A 10,980-nucleotide genomic window follows, 5' to 3' on the forward strand; every position below is an offset into this window, starting at 1 on the left:
GAATTATTCTGGTGGTGCTTCGGGGACCATATGGGATGCCGGGGATTGAACCTGGGTCAGCTGCGTGCAAGGCAAATGCCCTCCGAATGTATATAGCTCCAGCCCTTGCAATTCCTCTTTAACAGCCACTAGGGTCATAACTGGTGGTGTGTGGGTCCCTCCTGTCCTGAACTCGGGGCTCCCCAGGTGATGCGGGCTCGGGGGCCGTCGTGGCTCACGGAGGGAGAGAAGGCGTGAATGCAGCATCCACGGGCGGATGTGGGGCCCGTGGCAAGGACCTGTCTTGGGTCTGTCTGTTGGGATGGCCTTGCCCCGCCCGCGCAGGGCCAGGAGCAACCCTGGGTGTGACTGAGAAAGCTCCTATCCTCAGCTGGGGTGAACAAGTCGCTTCCTCTACGCTTCTGCACTGCTGACTGGGAAAGGGAGCAGAGAGGCCGTTCCCAGACCTGCAATGGCTCGGATGGAAGGCAACCCCTAGTCCTGTCACCACACAGGGGCAGGCAGGCCCGTACCCTATTACTACAGAGGGGCATGCAGGCCCGTGTCCTGTCACCAAACAAGGCCATGCAAGCCCCTCCCTGCTTCATGACTGGGGTGGGGAGAGACCATCGGAGAGCCCAGGAAAGTTCTGGATTCCACAGGATGAAGCCCAGAGACGTGAGCAAACCCACAGGGAGCTGGGTGACAGCAGCCCAGAACCAAAGCGAGCCCCAGGTTCTTTCTCTTAAGGTGCTGCTGAGACCAACACGCCGAGGGGAAATGGTGCCCAGAAATCTGGTGATGCACCTGCGTTCTCGAAAGGTCGTGTCTTGAGACCAGCAGCAGCAGTACCACAAATCAACTCACATGCCCACGGAATGCAGGGAAACGTGGTCGCGTCTCAAACACACCTGCACAAGCTTCCAATGATAGAGGGCGCAGAGGGCGCAGACAGGCACTGTGAGCTTTGGGGCCGTGCACGGGTTCCGGCTGACTCCCTGGCTTGGCACTGGGGGTCACACCTGGCGGGGCTTGGGGAACCGTATGGGGTGCCAGGGAACAAACCCGGGTCTGCAAGGGACAAGGCAAGTGCTCTACCCACATTACTATCTCTCTGGTCCAGTACGCCATTTTTAGAAGACATTATCAAGTTGATGAGTTTCCCCCTTGCATCTTCCCCTTCATTCCGGTATTTATTTTCCCTTTCCCTCCCTTTCTTGCTGAGGCTGAGGGTCGCACACACTAGGTGGTGGTTACACACTTGAGGGGGATGGTCCCCACTCGGCCTGCCAGAACTCCAGCCATGCCCAATTTTCCCTATTTCCAGTGAAGAATGTGCCATAGGAAAAACATCTGGGTGAAAACTCAAATAAATCAATGCTTTTGTGTCTACAGATTCTCTTAAGGGACTCAGCATGGAGAAACCTCACCCCACAGAAGAAAGAGCCAGAGTTCTGGCCCGGGCACCCCTAAGAGCCAACCTGACACTTTGAAAGAGAAATTTTTCAGAAGTGCTCCCTGTCATAAAGATAGTAAACAAAACATATAAAATCATATTTGCAAACAAAAATCCAGATTTCAGAAAAAGACAATATTTAAAAAAGAAAAACTCCGGGGGCCCAAATAGATAGTATAGTGGGAAGGTGCTTCCCTGGCATCAAAGAGTCAAATATGGACCCCTGAGGACCCCCAAGAGTAACCCCTGAGCATCATCAGGTGAGGCCCCAAGCAAAAACCAAAGCAAAGCAAACAAATAAATCACTTATCACTTAATCACTTAATCCCCGTTATTCATCGATTTATTCTAGCGGGTGCCAGTAATGTCTCCATTCATCCCGGTTGCGTGCTAGCGTAGCCCAATGGTATCTGTTCGTTCTAGGAACATGCAGAGCCTTAAACCGATCATTTAGGGTCTTGACGAAGAAGTCTGACCATCTTATAGGTGGGCGTCCACGTGATCTTTTGATGTCTCGTGGAATCCAATCAGTAATGGCTCTAGTCCAGCGGTTGTCTGTAAACCTCATTACGTGTCCAGCCCATCTGATTTTTGATGTCTTGGCAAATGAGACAACGTCCCTGATTCTTGAGCGTTGACGAAGATCAGAACTCCGGATTCTATCTCTCATTTGAGTGAATCGTGATATTCCAAGCATAGTTCTTTCGATTCCTCTTTGAGAGACCCGAATAGCGTTCTCATCCTGTTTTCGTAGGGTCCAGGTCTCTGAGGCATATGTTAATGCAGGAAGAATAGTGGAATCAAAGAGGTGTGTTCGTAGCTGGAGGTTCTTTGTCCTTTTAGTTATTTCTTCAATGCTCTGGAAGGCATTCCAAGCCGCTCTCTTCCTCCTGCGCAACTCAGGTGCCAGGTCATTCATCATGTTGATTTCTTGACCTAGGTATATATAACCGTTGCATTCGGAGATGGTGGTTCCGTTGAGAGCGAATGGAGTGCCAGGAACAAGGCTGTTTCTCATAAACATTGTCTTCGTAAGATTCAGCTGTAGTCCGACCTTTCCACATTCACGGTCAAATTCGTTCAGCATTTGTGCCGCTTGGCTGATGTTTGGTGTTATTAGAACGATGTCATCAGCAAAGCAGAGGTGGTGTAGTTGCCGACCATCTATCTTCACTCCCATGTTTTCCCATTCCATCGTCGCATGATGTTCTCGAGGGTGGCACAGAAGAGTTTTGGTGAAATGGTATCACCCTGCCGAACCCCTCTCTTGATATGGATGATTGCTTCTTTGTAGAATGGTGAGATTTTGGTAGTGAATCCGCAATAGAGCTCACGAAGGATCCTGATGTATTGAGTTTGTACGCCCTGATTGGCTAGGGCTTCCATGACCGCTTCCGTCTCAACAGAATCAAAGGCCTTCTTTAAATCAATGAACGTTAGACAGAGCGGCATCTTGAACTCCCGAGATACCACAATGAGCTTGGTTATTGTGTGGATATGGTCGATGGTACTGAATCCTTTTCGGAATCCAGCTTGTTCACATGGTTGTCCTTCATCTAGTGTTCTGCTAATCCTATTCAGGATGACTCGAGTGAATAGTTTGTAGATGACAGACAATAGGCAGATTGGGCGATAGTTGCCAATGTCCTGGGTGTCTCCTTTCTTGTATAGTAGTACAGTCCTGCTGGTTTTCCATTGGGATGGAACCTTGCATTCAGACAGGTAGCGTGTGAAGAGTTGAGCCAATGTATTTATGAGTACTGATGGTAAGTTCTTCAGTTGTTCAGGTCTGATCTTGTCTGGGCCAGGTGCTCTTTGTTTCTTTACCGACGAGATGGCATGTTGGATTTCGGAAGGGAGAACATTGGGAACGACATATCCATCATGTGGTATGTGGTATGTGGGCAAGTGGATGTGGCTATTAAAGAGATCTGAGTAGAAGTCATGAATAATCTTCTCCATTGCCCTTCTGGAAGATGTGATAGATCCATCATGATGTCGGAGGGCAGTCATCTTGGTTTTGTAGTTGGTGAAGGACAGGCGGGCATTACGAATGTTTTTCCCAGCTTCTGCTGCATCTACCAGTACTGCAGCTCTCCTGTTTTTGAGGTCATCCTTGATGGCTTCTCTGCACTGTTTTGCCAGTTCGGATGTTCGCTTGTGGTTGCCTGAGGCATGTGCCAAGCCACGTTGGCAAATAAGTTCAAGAGTGTTTGAAGAAAGACGGTTTTTTGTTGTTATCTATCTCTTGGCATTCCTTGCACAATCATGGAGGTGCTGAATCATTCGATGTTATTCCTCATCAATGTTGTCAATGACGGCATCTTCCCATGTTGCCGCAATAGAGCCAAAGAGCTCCCAGTTGGTGGTTGTTCTGGGAGTCCTCTTCTTAAACCTTGCATTCTTTTCTCCTCTTGCTGTAAGGTAGAATTTTGCACGAAGAAGACGGTGGTCTGATCCCGTTTGGAATTTTGGGACAACAGCAACATCGGTTAGGCAAAACCGCCGATTGAATATGATGTGGTCTATTTCATTTTGGAACCGTCCATCAGGAGACTCCCATGTCCAACGTTTAGATTCAGCCTTTTGGAATTGTGAGTTACCATGGAAGGTTTTGGTTGACATGATGAACTCAGACAGTCTGTCACCCTGTTCGTTCCATTCCAGGCCATGGGTTCCGATGTGGAGTGCATCGACTGATCTTCTTGGTCCTATCTTGGCATTAAAATCACCGACAATGATCTTGTAGAAGGTGTGATCTTCTTTATAGAACTTCTCCAGCTCCATGTAGAATTTCTCAGTTTCTCTTTCACCATAACTGGATGTTGGTGCATAGACAACAAAGATAGAAACTTCCGGTAGTGAGCCACATTTATTCAAGTGTAATCGTCTGATTCGGGTTGTTAGGCATTCGAATGAATCAATGCTCATGACTAAGTTTGTATTGACAAGGATACCAACACCACCGACGCCTCTTTTATCACATGTTCCAAGGAACAGTTCTTCTCCGGTGTCGAAAACAGCATGATGGGATTGATGTCTTCTCGTTTCGGTCAGACCAATGATGTCGTACTTGATCTTTCGCGCTTGTACCATAAGGTCTTCAATGGATGCAATAGATGCCAGCGTACGAGCATTAAAAGTACAGACAATCATTTTTGTTTTTCTGCGTTTTGGAAGCCTATGTCTGCCTTGGTGTTTTATCAGCCTCTCCTTCCATATCCTTCTCGACTCTGCATATTCAGGGTTAGGGAAATGAGATCCATTTATTACTGGATTTGGCATATCAATTTGGTCTATTAGGCATAGACCACGGATAGCTTGCCAGGCTCTGCCGTGTGGGTTGGATATTTAAGGTACCCTGAAAACTTAGAGAAAAGTAAATAATGTTCGCGGCCGCGCGCTCCCGGGAGCTTGTTGTGATAATCTCTGGATCCTGGCCGTTGTTGGGGTTACACGGCAGTTGGAGGGTGTAACTGTTTAGCTACTGACAGGTCCAGTCCCAAACCGTGCAGGCTTGGAGATCTCAAATAAATCACAAATAAATATGTGCTGAAAATAACCAGTAGGAAACGGGCTGGGACGGGCGTGTGGGAGAAACAGAATTTCCCACACACCCTGCACCCAGCCCTGAGGTCACACTGCAGAACCTCAAGAGTTTGAATGAAAAATGTAAGCAATTTTATTTCTAGAAAATGAAAATGTAAGATAAAAGTCTTCAGGTCTTGCAAAGACTCAATCAAGGGGAAAGGCAAGTCATGGAAACAAAATCACTCACAAAGGGCTAACTGGAAAAACGCAGTGACAGACTTGACTCTTTCTGGCTGGAGCGGCCCTGCCTTCCACTCTCAAAGTTTCCTCCACAGCCACAGTCAAGTCAGGGTGGGACGGGCACAAGGACAAACATCGAACAGCAGCAGAGAAACACCAGAAATCAACACATTTAAGGCCAATTGATTTTTGAGAATTCAGTAAGGGCAGCAACAATTTTAAGCCAATTTGTTGGAACAGGAGGTTCTCCATAAGCAAGAGGAGCAGCGGCCCGAGAGACAGCACAGGGGAAGGCGCTGGTCTTGCACACAGCCAATCTGGGTTCTAGCCCCAGCACCACATATGGTCCCCGAGCATGCGCAGGAGTGATCCTTGAGCACAGAACCAGGAGTAAACCTTGAGCACTGCTGGGTGTGGACCAACTCCCATCTCTCCCCAAAAGGAAGAAACTGGACACTTCCAGGAATCACTAAAATGCCAGTGTGAGTGTCACCATCACAAACGAGGCAGAAACGAGTGTCAAGTTCAAAGGCCAAACACTGAACTTACTCTGAAGGCGCCCTCCGACTCCATGGAGAGAAGGTCCCCGTCGAAGGGAATGAGGTCCAGGCTGTACTCCTCCCTACGGATGAAGGAGCCCAGGACGCCCAGGTCCTTAAGCCGCTGCTCACACAGCAGGCTTGCCGGGGCACAAACAAAATGTGGAAATCTCTTGTGGGGCCACGTCTGTCTTCACTGCAAGAGAAGGACCGTGCCTTGGCCCGAGGCCCCGATGCGAGGACTGCTCCCTAGAGCCCCACCTGTGCCTGACACACAGTGGGCTCTAAAGAGACGCTTATGAGCTAACCCCCCACTACTGACTTGGCCCAAGTTTTGGGTTTTCGTGCTCTCTTGATGTGATGCTTTTTCTGGAAACCGCTGACCTGTGCTCTGCCAAGGGGCAGTGCTGCTTCTCTTGGGCCATTGATGGGACATGAAAACTCTCAGGGTTGGGGCTGGAGCAACAGCGCAGCGGGTAGGGCGTTTGCCTTGCACGCGGCTGACTCGGATTCGATTCCCAGTTCCCAGCATCCTATATGGTCCCCTGAGCACCACCGCAGGTAATTCCTGAGTACAGAGCCAGGAGTAACCCCTGTGCATTGCCGGGTGTCACCCAAAAAGAGAAAAAAAAAAAAACCCAAAAACCTCTCAGGGTTATTGCAATGGACATCTGTTTCTTGCAGAAAAAAAATGTTTCTATTTAATCAAGCGATGTCTCTAGGAAAATAAATGGTTGCTTCACACCGTGCCCGATCTTGCGCAAATACCCCGCATGCTTTTAAGTCCGTTCGTAGGGGCCATGTCGATCAAACGTAATGCAGACTGGGCTGGTGCACTTCCTCCATAAATGCTGCAGCTTTAAATTTTAATCAGCTTCTCCTGACGTTGCTTATGAAATTTGAGCATATGGTATTCAGTACTTGAAAAAGAACCACTAGCTGTTTTTCTTTTTATAAAAAATTCTGGGTCCTTCTACTGAGACAGGCTGGAGCTTCCTACTGTCCTGAGAGAGTGGGTTTCTGTGGTTTGCCCTGCCTCCCCAAGCCCCAATGCACAAAGTTTCCCATTCTCTATTTATAGTTTTTGGGCCACACCTGCAGGTGCTCAGGGATAACTCCTGGCTATGCACTCAGAAGTCACTCCTGGAAAACTTGGGGACCACACTGGGTTCCGAGGATCTATCCTTGTCTGGCTGCAGAGTATCCTACTCCTGACCCCCCATTCTCCTCCGACACACTCTCACATCTGTCCAAAGATCCACTTCCTAAAGCGCTGGCAAGCAAAGGTGTCCTGATGAGCACTAAAACCACTAGAGGAATGATTCCGTATGGACCAAGCATCAGTTCTGAGATACCTAAGCACATTTTCAGCAATTATATCCATCAGTTCTAGCCGGGCTCTGACGAAAAAAATGATATTCTTGACATCTGCTGCTTGCAAGCGACTTCCTTTGAGTGTGAACATTTTCTCCACCTCATGTTCCTAGGAAAGCACACATACAAATGGTGAACAGAAATCCTAAAGCTTAGCAGCCGACTCAAACGCGGACATCACTGCAGGCAGCCAACCCGGGTTGGATTGCTGGCCTCCCACACCGTCCCCAAACACCACCAAGAGTCATTCCTGAGTGCAGAGCTAGGGGTAAGTCTGAGCACTGCCAGGGGTGGCCCAAACAAAACAGACCAACAACAAAAACTCAGGTGTTCTAACACTCCCACTCCAAAGCACAGTAGACTTTAGTGTTGAGTCAGAGAATGCAGGGGTCACGGTACATGCCTGACACATGACTGCCAACTTCGCCCCCTGGCACCACAAGGGTCTCAAGCATTGCCATGTGCATCCCAAGAGAGGCCACTGGAGTGGCCTGGGATATCCCTGCCACCACAGCGCCAAGCCTCATCGAACTGCTAAGACTCACCACCAGGAGGTGCCCACGGGCAGTGCTCAGGAGACCTGGGGCTAGGGAGAAAGTAGAGTGGTGAAGGTGCTTGCTTTGCATTCAGCTGACCCGGGGTTCTATCCCCAGCACCCCATACTGTCCACTGAGCACTGCCAGGAGTGATCCTAAGTGCAAAGCCAGGAGTAAGTCCTGAGCACTGCCTGGCACGAGCCCCCAAATAAAATTCAAAACCACTTTAGTATAAAAATTTAGATTCCCCAAAGGCAGGTGTATAAATTCAGGCTGAAGTAACCAATCCAGTGTCTGAAAAACTTGGGGCCACATGAAGTAACAATCAGAAGACATGCCGCTCCGTCAAGGAGAAGAGGGGGATGCACACCCACCCTTGAAAGGTCCACTGAAGGCTCCTATGCTGCCCGAGCCCCTGAGTTGCTTGTGCCCATGTAGCCGAGCAAATGCGGTGCCCGCAGCTCTCCTTGAGATGGGAACTTTTGTGCTTTCCTTTCTAATGTTGGGATGTGTGTAGGGGCTCTCTCTGTCTTTGGAGAAGCCCATGGTTTCTCCTGAAATGTTACTCTCTCTCCGCTCGTCCTCTTCCTAAAGGTCACCAAATAAAATGGGTTTTTTTTATTTCAAATAAATAAACAAAAGGTCCACAGAAGATAAAACATTTACCACTCATAACAGCGTCAGTGATTCTAAAAACCAGACAGCTCTGCACACCACTTACTCCAGAAGTGGAACCTCATATTACTCTTGCTAGAGTCCAGAATGACAGTTTCAAAAAAATAATAATAACCAAAACCTTTTTACCTTTAGAAGTGAGTACTGTGCAATCAAGCCAAATGGTCCTGTGAGATACTCATCTCAAACTATTGCCTGCGGGAGAGAGAAGCATCCCGTTCTTTTAGTAAAAGGGATTTCAATAACGGCCAACAGCAAACAACAGTCATTTGCAAACTCTGGACAAACAAAACTTGCCGTTAGCAATAGCTAACCACACTCCTATTTTGTGGCCTGAAGAAAAACAGTGTCAGGGCAAGGGGCTCTACTGGCCACGGAAGCACATTCACTGTCATCCACAAAGAGTGTGTATGCAGTGTCCTGGGGTCAGACTGGGGTCATGAACCCCGTGGGTGAACTGCCAAGGAAACCGTTCAACCCAGCATGTAACAGGCGTCATATAATCCAGCATCAATCAAATGAAAACCTCTCTTGTAGGTATCCCATAGGTATCTTAATTCTGAGAGAGTATTTGGAAAGCTGGGACAGTGTCAGGTGCCCCTGAGAGAGTCAGGCCTCCAGCTGACCTTCGCCTCTACCTAGGCAAGAATGGTGTCACTGGGGGCCAAGATGAATGCCAAGCGGCCTGTGAGCATTTCGCCTGTGCGACACCAGGGTCCTTTTTCCCCATTTGGCATAACTGATTGGACGAACCGTGGAGGAACAGGCAGCTGGGAGAAGTGGTACCCAGGGTAGCATGCAGCGCCACCCCGCACACGGGGACAGCGGGGAGTGCCTGGACGCGGGGCTGTAATCGTCCTGCTGAGAAGGACTCAGGTCACTCCCATTGTCCTTCCCAGAGCCAGGCCACAGGGGCGGGGAGCGCAACGTCCCCTCTCTCGGGGCTGCCGACTCTGGGTGGCGCCCCCAGACACAGAGGCCGCCACCTGCCCCGGCTGTCAGCTTGCTGCCCGCGCACAGGTCCAGGAACTCGCGCAGCACGTTCAGGTTCACCCGCCTGACCACATGTGCGTGGCCTTGGCTCCACTGGGCCCCGCCGCCACGTGACGCCGCGGTCACGTGAAAATAGTGACATCACACCCCCTCATCTCCCTCCATCCCGCTAGGGGCGCCGGGGGTGCCCCACGGAGCCAGGGCACAGGCTTCCGAAACTCAGCGCTTCCCGGGTGCTGTACAGACCCCCCAGACCCCCAGCAGAGACGGGGCACAGCGCTGCCTCTGCTCCCTCGGAGGGACCCTCCCGGGAAGCTGGGGACGGGGGAACGAGGGTGCCCTGGCGTCATCTCCCCTGCACTGCCAGCTGGCCTTGCGAGGGCATGTTCCCCCCCCCCCGCCCCACCACGGCTCCTGGGAGCGGTCTCAGGGGGTCCTCGGGTTCCCCTGGCCATCTCCGGGTCCTGCCCAGTGAGGGACCGACCAGCAGCCCCAGCAGGCCGGTGAGCGGCTCGCTCCGCCCTCTGCTGGTCGCCTTGCGAACTGCACAGGTGCGGGCCCTGCCTGGTGCGGGGGTCCCGCCCACCGGCACCCAACAGCGCCTCGCTCAGGCCTTGTCCCCCCGTCCTGAGGGTTCCCTGCCCGCCCCTCAGGTGCCGGCCGGTGGCTGCGGAGCCGCAGGAGGTGGCGCTGCCCGCGCAGCGGTCCCTGGGGGACCTCCGGCCGGATGCCCGATCTCCGTGGCGCCAGGTGAGTTGGCGGGGCCGGAGCACGGCCCGCGACTCCCGGCGGGCGACCCCCGGCGCCCGTCTCCCCGCGCGGGGCGGACCCCAGTCCCAGGCGCCCATCAAGGCGCACACCGAGGCCATGTGACTGTCTTTCCTGGGGGCCGCGGCGGGCGGGCGGCGGGGAGCGCAGGGCGCGCGAGTCCTGGGCCGCGGGCGCGGACCCCCGGCGCGGGGGTCTCAGTCCTGAGGCATCTGTCCGCGGGGCTCTGGCGGCGGGGGCGGGGACAGCAGGACTGGAGGGCGGCCTGGGATCCCGGCCCCAAGGGCGGGGCGGGCAGGGACCCCTGGCGTGCGGCTTTGGGTCTGGGTCCAGCGGTGGCCTTGGGCTCAGGCTTCGGGCTCCTCATCTCCCTCATGCGGGGGGCGGGGGGCACCCTGCCCAGCGCGGTCTAGGAGATGGGGGTCAGCGGCGACCCGGGCGGCCTGCACTTGCCGGCAGGGGGCTGTCCCCGCTGCATCGCCCCCGCCCCAGACTCACCACCCACCCCCTCGCCTGCTAGGGGGCGCCCTCCACTCCAGGTGGGAAAACCCCCAGCCAACTGAGCCTCCTAGGGCCCACTGGCCAAGGACTGCTGGTCACAGGCCCTGAGGGTCCTCATGGCCCCTGGGGCCTCGACTTCCCTTCCTGTACCAGAAATCAACCTAGAGAGAGGCCAGTGCACAACTGCCCTAGAACCCCCGCTCAACGGCTCCCAGGACTATTGCGGGGGGAGGGGCCCAGGCTTTGATGCTTACACAAGTTTAGTGAAATTTTACTGACTGTGAGGGAGAAAAAGTTTGCCTGTGTGTACATGCCAGAACCAGCGTATCATTGTGTCCATTTGAGTTTAAAGAAACAAGTTAATACCTTTGCGAGATGGAGAACAGAA

General features: G+C 52.3%; 1 pseudogene; it reads right to left on the reverse strand.

The window, feature by feature from the left end:
• The window catches only part of LOC130024570 (vacuolar protein sorting-associated protein 33A-like), a 49,896-nt pseudogene extending 39,725 nt beyond the window's left edge, over nt 1-10,171 (reverse strand).
• Between the last annotated feature and the right edge of the window lie 809 nt (nt 10,172-10,980).

This window comes from Sorex fumeus, unplaced genomic scaffold (assembly GCF_029834395.1).
Source record: "Sorex fumeus unplaced genomic scaffold, SorFum_2.1 ptg000029l, whole genome shotgun sequence".
Lineage (NCBI taxonomy): Eukaryota > Metazoa > Chordata > Mammalia > Eulipotyphla > Soricidae > Sorex > Sorex fumeus.